Source organism: Macaca nemestrina, chromosome 17, assembly GCF_043159975.1.
Source record: "Macaca nemestrina isolate mMacNem1 chromosome 17, mMacNem.hap1, whole genome shotgun sequence".
Classification (NCBI taxonomy): domain Eukaryota; kingdom Metazoa; phylum Chordata; class Mammalia; order Primates; family Cercopithecidae; genus Macaca; species Macaca nemestrina.
This window is the reverse complement of record NC_092141.1, coordinates 47,032,966-47,049,329: the sequence shown is the minus strand read 5'-3', so window position 1 is coordinate 47,049,329 and position 16,364 is coordinate 47,032,966.

Below are 16,364 nucleotides of genomic sequence, written 5' to 3'. Positions count from 1 at the left end.
AAAAAACTCCTTTCCTGCCAGCACCTATGGAGGCTGTGCACCCTCTTCCCATTCTCTACGCCTGCCCTATTTCTCTGGACTGTGCAGAGAATCTGCGAGAGGGGAGAGGGGAGCCAGCAGAGAGAGCTAGAGACTGTTACTGGGGAAGGACAGGAGCCTTTTTGGTAGAGGAGTTGGCAGAAACTTCTGGTCCTGAACATTTTGAAATAACAATAGCAGTAATATGTGTGGAAAAACCCAGGGATAGAGGTGACATATGTTCTGTTCCTCCCCTGCAGAAAACTCAGGAATACTCCTCCATGGTTGTCCCCTCCCCTCTCAGCATCTTGGCCATAAGAGCCCAAGCTCACACCAGCAGGAGGTTGGGATCAGAGGAGGTCGGATTTTCCAAGTGTGCTTATTTACATTCTGGTTTTGTGGTGGAGGGATCCCCTAAAGAAGGTGACGAGGAGGAATGGGTGGGGAGAAGAGTCATACAAGCAACTTTGGTGGGGAAGGGAAGGTGCCTGCCTTAATTAACATGGTGACAACATTAAGAAAACAGGCTCACGGGTGGCTTGGCTGTGACTTGCACCTGTAATCCCAGCACTTTGAGAGGCCAAGCCTGGCAGGTTGCTAGAGCCCAGAAGTTCGAGACCAGCCTGGGCAAGATGGTGAAGTCGGTCTCTACAAAAAATACAAAAATGAGTTGGGCGTGGTGGCACATGCCTGTAGTCCCAGCCACTTGGGTGGTTGAGGTTGGAGAATCACTTGAGCTCAGGAGGTGGAGGCTGCAGTGAGCCAAGATCACACCACTGAACTCCAGCCTGGGTGATAGAGTGAGACCCTGCCTCAAAAAAAAGAAAAGAAAAAAGAAAAGAAAAGAGAGAGAGAGAGCAAGAGAAAGAAGAAAAAGGAAAGGAAAGAAAAAAGAGGCTTGACCAGGCGCAGTGGCTCACAACTTTAATCCCAGCCCTTCGAGAGGCTGAGGCAGGAGGGTCACTTGAGCCCAGGTGTTTGAAAACAGCCTGAGCAGCATAGCAAGACCCCTTCTCTACAAAAAATAAAAAATTAGGGGAGTATGGTGGTGCACATCTATAGTCCCAGCTACTCAAGAGGCTGAGGTAGGAGAATCCCTGGAGCCTGAGAGATCGAGATGGAGGCTGCAGTGGGCTATGAGCACGCCACTATACTCCAGCCTGGGCAACAGTGCAACAGTGTGAGACAGAAAGAAAAGAAAAGAAAAGGAAAGAAAAGAAAGACTAGCAGTGGTGGAGGCTCACCCCTGTAATCCCAGCACTTTGGGAAGTGGAGGCAGGTGTCATCTGAGGTCAGAAGTTTGAGACTAGCCTGACCAACATGGTGAAACGCTATCTCTACTAAAAATACTAAAATTAGCCAGGTGTGGTGGTGGTGCGTGCTTGTAATCCCAGTTACTCAGGAGGCTGAGTCAGGAGAATCGCTTGAACCCGGGAGGCAGAGGTTGCAGTGAGCCAAGATCATGCCACTGCATTCCGGCCTGGGTGACAGAGCAAGACTCCATCTCAAAAAGAAAAGAAAAAAAAAGAAAAAAAGAAAAAAAGGAAGGAAGGAAGGCAAGCAGAAAGGAAGGAAGGAAGAAAGCAAGCTCTTTCAGGGGTGTGTGTGTGTGAACTTCTTTTTCCTGATTACCCAAATAACACTTGCCCATTGTAGAATATTTGGAAAGGAGAAGAAGAAACATTATCCATAACCTTATCTCCCAGAGGCAATCATTTTACAATTTTGACATATTTTTAAGAAAAAACATGCCACCTCTATCAGCATTTAATTTTTCTGTGTCCCCTGCAGTCTTTATCTATATGCAAGCACACTATTGACATAGTGAACAATAAAGAGTCCTGCTTTTTAACGTCCACATTTCAGTGTAAACATGAGTCTATGTTGCAGGACAGCCTTCGCAACTTTAATTTTGTGGCTCCACAATACACCCAGGTCGTATCATCAACTCACTCCCCATTATAAAGAACATTGCGGCAAACGCCTTCCTGCTACATGGACAGGGCCACTGGATGGACAGGGAAACTGGGAGTCTCAGCTCCTCTCCCCAGCTCCCCACTGAGGGGAACTGCCATAAGTTCATGAAAATAGTTGAGGGGTGCAGTGGGGGCTAGTGAAGGTCCCTTGGTGGCCAGTCAGAGAATCAGAGCCTGGAGTCCTAACTCTGACCTCTGATGTGCCTGTGAGATGGGGAATATGTGTAAGGTTGGGGGTGAGGTGGTTCTGAATAGATTTGTAGAGTGTGAGGGAAAAAACGTGCTTGTGGGTGCCTCCTCCCTGAGTGCCTTTGTACAACATTGGCGCCCTCTGCTGTCCCTGCTCATCTAACACTTTGGAAGTCCTTCTTTCTGTCTGACTGTAGATCAGTCTGTCCTTCCTGTCTCTTTTCCTTTTAGGGAGAGAGTATCATTTAACAGCAATGAAGTAGCATTCAGAGAATTGAAGAACAACTCTTTAGGTCCACCCTAAACCCAGTACCCAGAACTTTAGCCTCCTTCAGGAGACTTCCCTATTAGAACTACTCTCTCTCTTAGATATTGAGTTGGGGGTGGGGGTTGGGGACTGAGACAAGCAGCTGAGAATAAGACAACAGGTTGCCTGAAGACCCTGTCCTAGCCACTCCCTTCTCCAGATGTGGCCCTGGGGAGGGATGGCTGTATTACAGCCGCAGAGAGAAACTGAGCGTTTGGCAGCTTATCTCACCTCCAGTATCTGATAAGGGTGACACATGGGTATACGTGGGTACACGTGGGGTGGTTAGATGGGTCTTCCCTGCCTCTTTGTTTATTATGCAAATGGGGAACTGGGGAATGGCTTTTTCCTAGTAAGTAACTCCGAGATTTCTGAAGTGTAAAGTTTAATAAGCCTTGTGCGGTAGAGGATTAGGGGCAGGTCTGGCTGCTTGGGGCTTGCCTAGTTGCAGAGGGTCTGCACTTATAAGAGCTCCACATTTTCTTTTCTCTTTTTTTTTTCTTTCTCTCTCTCTCTCTTTTTTTTTTTCTTTTGGAAACAGAGCCTCAATCTGTTGCCCAGGGCGGAATGCAGTGACACGATTTTGGCTCACTGCAACCTCCACCTCCCGGGCTCAAGTGCTCCTCCTACCTCAGCCTCCCGAGTAGCTGGGATTACAGGCACGAACCACCATGCCCAGCTAATTTTTGTATTTTTTTTTTTTTTTTTTGAGACTGAGTCTTGCTCTGTCGCCCAGAGCTGGAGCGACAGCTGTCTTGGCTCACCACAAGCTCTGCTTCCCAGGTTCACGCCATTCTCCTGCCTCAGCCTCCGGAATAGCTGGGACTACAGGCGCCCGCCACAATGCCTGGCTAAATTTTTGTATTTTTAGTAGAGACCGGGTTTCACCATGTTAACCAGGATGGTCTCGATCTCCTGACCTCGTGATCCACCCGCCTCGGCCTCCCAAAGAGCTGGGATTACAGGCATGAGCCACTTCACCCGGCCCATATTTTTATTTTGTAGCTTATACTGGAGGCTGGCGTTTGGGGGAGTGGTGTCTGTCTTCTGGCTGTATCTCTATCCTCCCAGGGCGAGCGGCAAGGGGTGTGAGATTCTAAAAGCCGTGAGGGAAAGCTTCCCAGGGCCCAGCCTCCCCGTACAATTCATGGGACAACTCTGGAGTGAGCGAGGACTATGTCCATAAAAGGAAAGAAAAGACAAGACAATATTGCCCAATGAGTCAAGCGTGATCGTAGCACAAAGAAGCAGGGCACCAGTTCAGAGAAGAGGTCGGGAGCAGCTGGGCGATAGAGAACAGTCCTCTTACCAGCTGCCCTTGCAGGGCCCTCGGCTGGCGCAGGTTCAGCTTTCTCACGGGAAACGCTCCCCTATAGATGCTCGCTCACAGCCCATTGCGCCGCACCGCTGTGGCCTCTGTGCCACGGAAGGCCTCTCTAGCAGCCTGGCAGTGCTGGAGGTGAGGGCCCCCTTTCAGCCTCCCGAGCCTGCCTACTCCTGGCGGTGCCGTCTGACAGCTAGGTCAGCGGCGCGACGTCCACGGGGGCCCTGCGCGCTGAGCGCTATGTCCAGCCCGATCGAGGTCCCTACGCGGGCCAGCCTCGGCCTGGGGCACTGTCTGAACTGGGCGCTGGCTGCACACTCAGGAGGCCTGGAACGCCCTGGACGACACCTGCCTGCCTGACTTCTGCCTCTACCATCTGGCCTGGCATTTCGCCCCCGGGCTGATGATAAGAAGGTGCCAGGAGGCCCTGAGACACCGCGCAGGAGCACGGCGGGAGCCATATGGGGCATAGCCCTGGACCGCCTCTCTGAACTGGTCTCTGCTCTGGGGAACAGTGTGCTGCTTCTTTGTGCTACGATCACGCTTGACTCATTGGACAATATTGTCTTGTCTTTCCTTTTTCTTTCTTTTTATGAATATAGTAGTCTTCATGCACTCCAAACCTGTCCTATGAATTGTATGGGGAGGCTGGGCCCTGGGAAGATTTCCCTGGGCTTTTAGAATCTCAACCCCCTTGTGGTCATCCAAGCTTTCCAAAAAGGAAATACATTTCTTTTTCTTTTCTTTTTTCTTTTATGTTTTTTCTTTCTTCTTCTTCTTCTTCTTCTTCTTCTTCTTCTTCTTCTTCTTCTTCTTCTTCTTCTTCTTCTTCTTCTTCTTCTCCTTCTTCTTTTTTTTTTTTTTTTGACACGGTCTTGCTCTGTTGCCCAGACTGGAGTGCAGTGGTGTGATCACAGCTCACTGAAACCTCCTGGGCTCAGGTGATCCTCCCACCTCAGACTCCCAAGTAGCTGAAACGATAGGTGCAGCGCCATCACTCCCAACTAATTTTTAGGTTTTTGTTTGTTTGTTTTTTTTTTTTTTTTTTTTTTTTTTTTTGTAGAGACGGGGTTTCACTATGTTGCCCAGGCTGGTCTCCAGCTCCTCAGCTCCAGCGATCCGCCCGCCCCCGCCTTCCAAAGTGCTGGGATTACAGTCGTGAGCCACTGCGCCTGCCCAAGCTTGTGATTTTTACACCCTCAGGAGCAAAAATCTGGTCCCGAAGTTGCTGTACCCAGTGTCAAAGAAGGGCGTATTCACTTTGTGAAAGATGTGCGGGAGGAATTCCAGGGGTTTTTCTCTCCTGCTTCGCAGGTAGCAGTGTTGGCACAGTTCGGATGGCCACACCCGGGTTGAGATTCTAAAAACAGAGGGAAACCTTCCCGGGGCCCATATAGGACAGGTCTGGAGTGAGCGCAGACTATCTCCATAATAAGTGAATTCCTGCCAGTGCCGGGACAGAGCATGGGGTTCCAGCTTCGCCCACCTCTCCCGCACCGCCTGGGGCTGGACAAGGCAGAGACCTTCCCCTAGTCTTCTCAGGCAAACTCCGACCTCCCCGGTGCTTCCGGGTGAAACCCGCGGTGGTTTGAACAGTAGAGGCAGGCGACGATCCATGAGGGCTGTTGGACCAGTGTGGACGCGTCCTGGAGTTCGGGTCGAATCCTGAGTGGAGGCTGCAGCGTGGACGCGGCTTCCCTTAGATGGCAGAGAGGAGTGGGGCGCTTCAGCACCACGGGGTGGACAGCACCCTGGAAGCAGCCGCGTAAGCCTGCAGCCGAGGTCGCAGCCGTGCTCCCCAGACCCCCGCCTGTTCAGCGGTCTTTACCCTGGAAATAGAGGCGAAGGGACAGCCCCACTGGGGCCGAGCTTCGGGACTCGGACCTCACGGCCCACAGGCTGTGCGGAGCTTGGGCCTGCGCTTGGGGCATCTTGCCGAGCTTGGGGTCAGGGATGAGGAGGAAGTAGCCGCGGAGGAAGGCTGGAGATCCATCCAGCAGCGCGCAGCCGGAGGCAGAAGACCGAACCTTGGTCGTGCCCCTGGAGCCCTCCTTCGGTTGGCTTGGAATTCCAGTGTAGACACCGTCGCGGGTGCCAGTTGAAACCTACCCTCAGGCCCCCGCCGGCCCAGACTTGCAGCCTCATCGGCAACCTCCCCGCCCCAGGTTAAAAGGCACAATAACGGCACCTGGAGGGGCAATGAAGTGCGGACGGGCTGTTCGAGGGCAGCGGGGCAGAGCGGTCCCCGCTGCGCAGCGCTATGACAGTGACGGAAGCCACGGACCGTTTCTAGGAAGCAGATAAATGGAATTAAGTAGAATTAAGATTCCAAGGCGTTTTACACGGGGTCCCTTCTGAGCCTCTCAGCAGCCGAGGAAGGTAGGCCCAAGCATCAGCTGTCATCACGTCGCACGGCCGAGGGGCTCTGAAGCCGGGACTCGAATCCAGGGTTCTGCACACCGGATCTCCTGCTAATCCTTGGCACCTGCTGCCTCGCGGGAGCCCAGTCGCCTGCAGGACAGGGCGTCCCTGCAGCTGCGCCGTTCGCTGTGTCTCCGGGATCAGTTGTGGGAGCACCAGTCCAAGCGCGGCCTCGGAACTGAACGGACAAAGACAGGGGGCTGGAGACGCGTAGGGATGGCGGCGGCAATTACGGCCCTGGGAGGGGGAGCGCACCTGGCACGGGAACCGTGGGCAGGCGGGGCCCCCTGATCCAGTCGGAATGAGGCGCGGGGCTCCCGGTTAGCAACTTGTGTATACACAACGCCCCATCTCCTGAGCTCGCTTTCAAGGCCCATCCACAGTTCCACTCATTCAGGGCCGGTCCATTCCACAGGCAGTTCCCCCGAGCCGGCCAGGTTCTACCTTCTGGCTCTTTCAGCTTCCTGAATTTCTGATCCCACCTACCCCTAACAGCCTTCTGGACTAGCCTGGCGGGACAAAGGCAAGTCTATGGTACTTAGGAATGTCCACTAGTCAGGGTCTGCACAGTTGCTGCAGTCAGCCAAACACCTTGTTGGGGAGGAAGGAGAGGGATCTCTGGTGACTGGGGAGAGCCCAGGTCCAACTTTTTGGGGCTAGGGAGCTACACTGTGTAGGGAACCACACCCTGTCCAATGGGTGACCAGCGAGGACTATAGTCACTGTGCACCAACAATGACAGGTATTTCTTTCCTGGACTCCCAGGAAGTTCTCCTCAGACCAGAACTTAGTCCACACCTCCCAGCAGCTGCTCAAAATATATAGTCTTTTGGCCAGGTGCGGTGGCTTATGTCTGTAATACCAGCATTTTGGGAGGCCAAGGCAGGTGGATGACTTGAGCCCAGGAGTTCCAGACCAGCCTGAGCAAGATGGTGAGACCTTATCACTGCAGAAAAAACAAACAAACAAACAAACAAAAAAGCCAGGCCTGGTGTTGCATGGCTGTAGTCCCAGCCACCCAAGGAGAAGCTGAGGTAGGATGATCACTTGAGCCCAGGAGTTTGCAGTTGTAGTGAGCTATGTTCATGCCACTGTACTCCAGCCTAGGTGACAGAGGAAAACCCTGTCTCTATTAAAAAAATTATATATAATATTGTATGTTACATATAATCTCAGCAGGAGGGATGGCTGAAAGCAGGCCTGGGTAGGTTTTGTAAAGAATGGATTCCCCTGCAAAACTGGATTCCCCTGCAAAACTCTACCTGTGGAACCCAGAGCCAAGGCCTTGCCACTTCCTCCCCACTGGGTAAGGCACAAGTGGCAAGTGGGCCAAGGATAAGTGCTAGGGGGACACGAGGGTGTCCAGCCTATTAAAATGGTCACTGCAGATGTCATGCTGGCCTAGGAGCAGCAGGGCTTGGAAAACATCTGCTGCTGCCTGCCTGCCCAGATAGGGTGAGGAGTAAATGATTCAGGGCAGGACCCCAGAGCTGATGGCTTGGTTGGGCACAGCAGATTCAATTTTTTCCTTTTTTTTTTTTTTTAATACAGAGTCTTGCTGTGTTGCCCAGGATAGACTGCAGTGGTGTGATCTCAGTTCACTGCAACCTCCACCTCCCGGGTTCAAGTAATTCTCTGCCTCAGCCTCCCGAGTAGCTGGGACTACAGGCTCACACCACACGCCTGGCTAATTTTTTGTATTTTTAGTACAGACGGGGTTTCGCCATGTTGGCCAGGCTGGTCTTGAACTCCTGGCTTCAAGTGATCTGCCTGCCTCGGCCTCCCAAAGTGCTGGGATTACAGGTGTGAGCCACCATGCCTAGCCTAGCAGATTCAGTTTTTAACAATCTTCCTTCTCTGTCCCACCTTGGAGTCCTCCTGATTTTGTCTGTTTATCTGGCAGGCACCTGGCGTTGCCGCTGCGTGGGCGCGGGTGTGTGCGAGTCGCGCTCCAAGAAACCCAAACACGTCGTGGGGCTGCCATGTGCCGCAGAGAGCACTGAAGGCCGGGTAGGGGCTAAGGCTCCCCGCAGCCTTCTGCGTGTTGTCGAGTACGCAGTTGAAATAGTTCTCCAACCTGGCTCGTCCTCCGAGACCCTTCCCAGGCGCCCAGACTCTGTCAACAGAGTCCATTGCTAAAACTCCTCGTTAGTATTTACCACCCCTCCAGTCTCTGTTTTGAAGCAGTGATTTTCAACCACTGCTCGTTTTCAAAAGAAATCATCTCAAGCGGCCCTGTGCTGCTAAAAGCAGGGCGGGGAGGTCTCGGTGCCGGACTCCACCCTGCAGCCCTTTCCTTTCGCCACCGCCCTGTGCTGTCCCTCCTTAGGGAAACCTTAGGGTGGAGCGATGAGTCGCCCTTGACTAACTCTTCGGGGTCAACCTCTCCTTCCACGCCAAGGAAAGGATTCCAGGGTGATGTTTCTGGAAATGGAAATCTGACCAAGCCACTGCCCTGGTGAAAATTCAGTGGGTCCCTAGCACCTAGTGCAGCGGCTCCTAGCCTGAGTATTGCCCTCTTTCGGTGGGGAGGGGTTGGGTTTTTTTGTAGCATCTGTTGATCTGATCTCCAACATCCTCCGCGTCAATTCCCACTCCACCCACATCCCTTACCCTATACACAAGTTTTCCAGCCACGGTGCTGGCTTGAGTGGGGGTGCGTGCAGTGCTGACACCAAAATGGAGGTCCCGTGTTTCTGAGAGTGTCTTTCAGGGAAATGCAAACCTGAAACGCCTCCTGCCAAGAGACAGTTTCTGGAAAAACTAAGGCCTTTGAGAAACAAAGCTGAGGTGAGTAACTTAATTAAAAAAAAAAAAAGAGAGAGGAGTTTCAAGAACACTAAGTGGGAAGAAAAGGAAGGAGTCTGGGGTGGGGCAGGGATTCGGGGCACAGCTTCCTTATCGCTGAGCATGGGGGGCGGGGGAGGCGGGGCGTGTGTTGTCACGGGAGGCATTGATAGAGCAACCTCCTTCAGGGAAAGAAAAATGGAGGTAGGAAGCAGAGTGAGGAAAGACCACGGTGGAGTGTGGGGGCTGCGGGGTGGACTTCTGGCAGGAGCCTTCTCCAGCCATGGCTTTGGGGCTGATACGGTTAGGCACTCTGTGTCCCCACCCAAGTCTCATCTTAAATTGTCATCCCCATAATCCCCACGTGTGAAGGGAGAGACCTGGTGGAGGTAATTGAATCATACAGGTGGTTTCCCCCATGCCGTTCTCATGGTAGTGAGTGAGTTCTCAGGAAATCAGACGGTTTTATAAGGGGCTCTTCCCCCATCACTCCACACTTCTTTCTGCTGCCTTCTGAAGGAGGTGCCTTGCTTCCCCTTCTGCCATGATTGTCAGTTTCCTGAGACCTCCCTAGCCATGCAGACTTGTGAGTCAATCAAACCTCTTTCCTTTCTAAATTACTCAGTCTTGGGCAGTTTTTTGGTTTTTTGTTTTGTTTTGAGATGGAGTCTCACTCTGTCACCTAGGCTGGAGTGCAGTGGCGTGATATCGGCTCACTGCAACCCCCACCTCCCAGGTTCAAGCGATTCTCCTGACTCAGCCTCCTGTGTAGCTGGGATTACAGGCGCACACCACCATGCCCAGCCAACTTTTGCATTTTTAGTAGAGACGGAGTTTCACCATGTTGGCCAGGCTGGTCTCGAACTCCTGACCTCAAGTGATCTGCCCACCTCGGCCTCCCAAAGTGCTGGGATTACAGATGTGAGCCACCGTGCCTGGCCTTTTTGTTTGTTTTTGAGGCAGAGTCTCACTCTGTCACCCAGGCTGGAGTGCAGTAGTGTGATCTGGCTTACTGCAACCCCCACCTCTTGGGTTCAAGTGATTCTCCTGCCTCAGGCACCCACCACCACACCCGGCCATGGGCAGCTCTTTATGGCAGTATGAAAACAGATGAATACAGGGTCCCTCTCGGTTGTCCTGTCTGGGGCTGTCAGTTCACCTGAGCTAGACTCAGGCAGGTGGGCTTCCTTTGGCTTTGCTCACCTTGCTGCTGCGGGTCCACTTCAAAAAGATGACAACAAAGCAGAGCTCACCTGAGGACGTGCAAGAGCCCTTGTTTATGGAGCTTGCAGACTCCACAAGACTCCTAAGAATTGTTGAACCATCCCTGGTTGCAGCTTCTGCAGATGGATTACTTGCTTGTTGAAGCACCTGCTTGCTTGACTCTTGCTGCCTGAATTCCTCTTTTTCCCAGGAGACCAGCTAGGGTGGGGAGAGCCTTGCTGGAGCCCTAAGCAAGGAGGGCTGATTTCCAGGGGTGTAGACTGGCTGACACGGGTGTCACTTTGTTATGGATTAAGATATTCCACATAAACAATATGGCAAAGTTTTTTGTTTGTTTGTTTGTTTGTTTGTTTTTTGAGACAGAGTCTGGCTCTGTCGCCCAGGCTGGAGTGCAGTGGCCAGATCTCAGCTCACTGCAAGCTCCGCCTCCCGAGCTTACACCATTCTCCTACCTCAGCCTCCGGAGTAGCTAGGACTACAGGCGCCCACCACGTCGCCTGGCTAGTTTTTTTGTGTGTGTATTTTTTTTTTAGTAGAGACGGGGTTTCAACGTGTTAGCCAGGATGGTCTCGATCTCCTGACCTCGTGATCCGCCCATCTCGGCCTCCCAAAGTGCGGGGATTACAGGCTTGAGCCACCGCGCCCAGCCTGTTTGTTTGTTTTTTGAGACAGAGTTTCACTCTTGTTGCCCAGGCAGGAGTGCAGTGGCACAATCTGGGCTCACTGCAACCTCTGCCTCCCAGGTTCAAGCAATTCTCTTGCCTCAGTCTCCTGAGTAGCTGGGATTACAGGCATGCGCCACTATGCCTGGCTAATTTTGTATTTTTAGTAGAGACAGGGTTTCTCCATGTTGGTCTTGTTGGACTCAAACTCCCGACCTCAGGTGATCCGCTTGCCTCGGCCTCTAAAAGTGCTGAGATTACAGGCGTTAGTCACCACGCCCAGCCTATACGGCAAAGTTTTAACACCATTTTTACTAAAACAAATATCATAAAGGACTTTGTAAAGAATATATTACAACCGATTAGGCCAGTGGCTTTTTGTTTGTTTGTTTGTTTGTTTAGCGGATTTTGGTTGAACCTCATCATGCTATAGATCTTCCATTCAGGGATGTGGGCATAGTTCAGTGGAGGCTGCCTGCAATGAAATTGGGCAGAGGCAAGAATAGAGAGGTCAGCCTTAGCCCAGCTTCCAGGAGCACCAGAGACTAAGAAGGATATCTCCCAGAGGGAAAGCCAGAGGCCAGGCAAGGGAACGTATATGAACACCCAGCCTGTGCTCTGGTGTGAGGTTGCAACAGGAGTAGGATTGGTTCAATCAGCATGTTTTCTTTCATGTACTAGGTTGAAAGTATTAGCCCGTTTTATAGGTGAAGAAATGGAGGCTCAGAGAGATGACATGACTTAGCCAAGTCCACTAAGTGAGTAGACAGAGATGACCTGAACTCTAGAGTTCTGCCTCTAACATACCCTAGTCCTTTCCATAATATACAAACACAGTGGCCTAAGAATATTTACTCCCCTGGTCACTGTTTCTTCAGCTGGAAAGGGAAACAAATTAATAACATTTGAAAAAACAAAAACCCAACAACTAAAAAAGCGTTACTAAGTGCAATGCCGTTTGAGAGAACAAACTGTCAACAAAAATAATACTTAATTCTCCGGAAGTGAAATTAATTAAAAATTCAGAGTAGATACCAGAACACCAGCTGGTAGGCTTAAATAAGTGAAGGACTAGCTGGGGCCAACATAGCAAGACCTCATCTCCTCAAAAACAAAAAAGAAAAGAAAATTAGGCATGGTGGCATGCACCTGTAGTCACACCTACTTGGGAGGCTGAGTGGGAGGATCACTGGAGCCTGGGAGGCCAAGGATACAGGGAGCCATGATTGTGCCACTGTACTCCAACCAGGACAATAGAGTAAGACACTGTTTCAAAAAAAAAAAAAAAGGAATGTGGGAAATTCCTCTCACTGTATCAATGCAAATAATTCCCACCTGCAGCTATGGTGAAGTGCAGGCATCTGCTTTACCTGGCAGGGTTAGGGACAGCTGTCATCCCGGCTTCCATCCTGTGCCCTCTGTGGACAACTAGACTATGTTGCCTGCCCTCTGCTATGGGATAAGTGTGGCCTGGAGCTGTGCTGGGGCAGGACAGCCACCCCATGACATACGACCACCCTGAGGCAGTGCTCTTATGGAGATGACCACAGCCCCATTGTGGTGTTCCTTTTGGACAGTGTCATCACTGAGGCTGCCTGAGGAACGTTGGCAGCAGGCCTGGAGCACCAGGGGCTCTGCAAGCCCCTCATTTCATAGGCACCTTGGCCAGGACCAGTCCCAGGGGCCAGAGGCAGGTCACTGCCCCCAGGAGCCAGGTCTGCACTGGGTGCAGCGGGAAGGGGCTCAGGGAACCCTGGGAGAAGAGATTTTTCCTCCATACCCTTCCAGTTCTTTGAGCTTAAAAAGCAAACATTCTTTGTAACTAGCTTTCTCTGGTGCTTTTAACAGACACTGGGAACCAAAACTTTGTTTTAATACATTTTGTCAGTACCTGTCTGCAAGCAGCTAGAGTCCTCTATCTGGGCGGCTCTGTGTGGCAGCCCTGGCCCTGCTTTGCCAGGGTCACTTTTTTATCCCGACTTTTATCCTAGAGGAACACCTGGTCACTGAGGTTCAGTGGCTTGCCAGAAGCCACCCAGCTATCAGGGCAGAGCCGGCATTCCTCCTCGGGTCTGTCTGGTGCCAAATCTCTCCAGTGCTCTCCCAGCCTCACTCTCCACTGTGTGTGCTGTGTGTCCTTGGTGATGGCTGCAGCCTCTGGGTATGTTTCCAAGTTCACCACCAACAATGGCTAATAGTTTCCTCCCGAAACTGAACAAGGAGAAAAAAGTGCCATTAAAGCTATCAGCCACCATTAGAGCTATGAGCAATGCCAGCTTTGCTTCAGTTTGAAATGTATTTTTCTTTTCTTTTTTTTTTTTTTTTTTTTTTTTTGAGACGGAGTCTCACGCTGTTGCCCAGGCTGGAGTGCAGTGGCGCGATCTCGGCTCACTGCAAGCTCCGCCTCCCGGGTTCCCGCCATTCTCCTGCCTCAGCCTCCTGAGTAGCTGGGACTACAGGCGCCCACAACCGCGCCCGGCTAATTTTTTGTATTTTTAGTAGAGACGGGGTTTCACCGTGGTCTCGATCTCCTGACCTTGTGATCCGCCCGCCTCGGCCTCCCAAAGTGCTGGGATTACAGGCTTGAGCCACCGCGCCCGGCCTGTATTTTTCTTTTCTATGAAGACTATATTGTGCTTCTTCATAAAGTTCAGTTCTACACTCAGCACAAGCAGCGATTATTTCAAAAAGTACCTCACACTGCCCTCAAGGCTGGAAAAATGCCTCCATTTGTAAGAGGCATGTAGGAGCTGAGACTGCTGAGGGCCCGGCAGGGTGTCAACTTCCATCACAGGTTCAGTCCAGGACACACACCCAGGAAAGGGAAAGAGTGAACTGCCTACAGCTTTTGAAATGATTTCTATTTCTCTTTTATGCTTTTGTTTGCAAATCCTCAGTGGAGTTTGTCCATGATATGAAATGCTAATAAAAATGATGACCTGTGGATGGTGGGCAGCTCACATGAGGATTTTTTAAAACCAGCTTCATTCAGGTATAATTCTGGTATACAACAAACCGCACCTTTAAAATGTATGGTTTGATGCCCTTTATATTTATTTATTTTTTTGAGACAGGATCTCTCTCTGTCACCCAGACTGAAGTGCAGTGGCACGATTATGGCTCACTGCAACCTCCACCTCCTGGGTTCAAGAGATTCTCGTGCCTCAGCCTCCCAAGTAGTTGGGACTACAGGTGCGCACCACTGCACTCGGTTGATTTTTTTGTTTTGTTTTGCTTTGTTTTAGTAGAGATGGGGTTTTGCCATGTTGGCCAGGCTGATCTTGAACTCCTTGCCTCAAGTGATCCACCCACCTCGGCCTCCCAAAGTGCTGGTATTAAGAGGCGTGAGCCACTGTGTCTGTCCTTTTTTTTTTTTTTTTTTTTGATAAATAGAGACATGGCCTCACTCTGTCACCCAGGCTGGGGTGCAGTGGTATGATCATAGCTCACTGCAGCCTCATATTCCTGGGCTCAGGCAATCCTCCCACCTCACCCTCTGAGTAGCTGGGACTACAGGCCAGTGCCACTACACCTGGCTAATTAAAACAGAATTTTTTTTTGTAGAGATGGGGTCTCACTTTTGCCAGTGCTGGTCTTCAGCTCCTAACCTCAAATGATCCTTCTGCCTTGGCCTTTCAAAATGCTGGGGTTACAAATGTGAGCGGCCAAACCTCACCATGAGTTTTGACATATGTGTACATTCTCGAAACCATCTCCACCATTATGATGACAGCATGGTATAGCCACCACCCCACACTTTCCTTGTGGCCCTTTGTAATTGCCCTAGGTGCCCCTTCCCACTCTGCATTCCCAAGGGACCAGTGATATGCTTCTGTCATTGTTGATTAGTTTGCATTTTCTCGAGTTTTATATAGATGGCATCACAAAGCACTCACCACCAAACCCCATATAATCCTGTGGCTTTTCGTGTTTTTGTTTTTATTTTTGTTTTTGTTTGAGACGGAGTCTTGCTCTGTAGCCCAGGCAGGAGTGCAGTGGCACCATCTCGGCTCACTGCAAGCTCTGCCTCCCGAGTTCATGCCATTCTCCTGCCTCAGCCTCCCTGAGTAACTGGGACTACAGGCGCCCGCCACCATGCCTGGCTTATTTTTTATATTTTTAGTAGAGATGGGATTTCACCGCGTTAGTCAGGATGGTCTCGATCTCCTGACCTTGTGATCCGCCCGCCTCAGCCTCCCAAAGTGCTGGGATTAGAGGCATGAGCCACCACGCCCGGCCAATCCTGTGGGTTTTCCTGTGTCAATGTCCCTCAGCCAGAGACCACCAGGGTCACTTGCAGTTGGGCAGGTTGGGTTTACTACTCATTGCAGGGAGGGAGAACATGCACCATGGGAAAATATTTCAGTAAATGATGTTGAAAAGAACCTGTTATAGGATTTGGGTGATTTGAGAGAGCATCTAGGGAAGTGAGGGTTCACTCTAGAATTGAAGCTTTCAGAAAGCAGGGGCAATTCTATAATTGGATACTGTCTTAGTCTGTTTGTATTGCTATAAAGCAATAACTGAAGCTGGGTAATTTATAAAGAAAAAAGGTGCCTTTGGCTTACAGTTCTGTAGGCTGTACAAGAAGCACGGTGCCAGCATCTGTTTCTGGTGAGGCCTCAGAAAGTTTCCACTCATTACGGAAGGTGAAGGGAGCCAATGTGTGCAGAGATGAGATGGTGAGAGAGGAAGCAAGAGACAGGGAAGTGCTGGGCTCTTCTTTAACAATCAGCTATCATGGGAACTAATAAAGGAAGAACTCACCTTCCCCTCACAGTGCATTAATCTACTCATGAGGGATCCACCCCCATGACCCAAACACCTTGCACTATGCCCCCACCTCCAACCTTGGGATCAAATTTCAACATGAGGTTTGCTGGGGCAGACATCCACACTGTAGCACGTACCTTAACAAATCTTATCTATAGAGGGCAGACTAGAATAAAGGTAAAGCTGTATTGGGGGAGAAAAAGGAGCTGTCACCTTGGATTAGGCAATGGTTTCTTAGACACAATTCCTAAAGCACAAGCAACAAAAAATAGATAAACTGGATATAATTAAAATGTTAAAACTTGCATGCTTCAAAGGAGGACATCAAGAAAGAGAAAAGAGGTCTGGTGCGGTGGCTCACGCCTTTAATCCCAGCACTTTGGGAGGCTGAAGCAGGAGGATCTCTTCAGTCCAGGAGTTAGAGACTAGTCTGAGCAACATAGTGAAACACTTTCTCTAAAAAAAATGTTTTAAAAAGTTAGCCAGGTGTGGTGGCGCATACCTGTAGTTCCAGTTATTTGGGGGCCCAAGGTGAGAGGATTGCTTAAGCCTGGAGGTCAAGGCTGCTGTGAGCCAGGATCACACTACTGCACTGTAGCCTGGGTAACCAAGCACAACTCTGTCCCAAAAAAGAAAAGAAAGGAAAGTGAAAAGACAACCCATAGAATGGGGGAACATTTTTG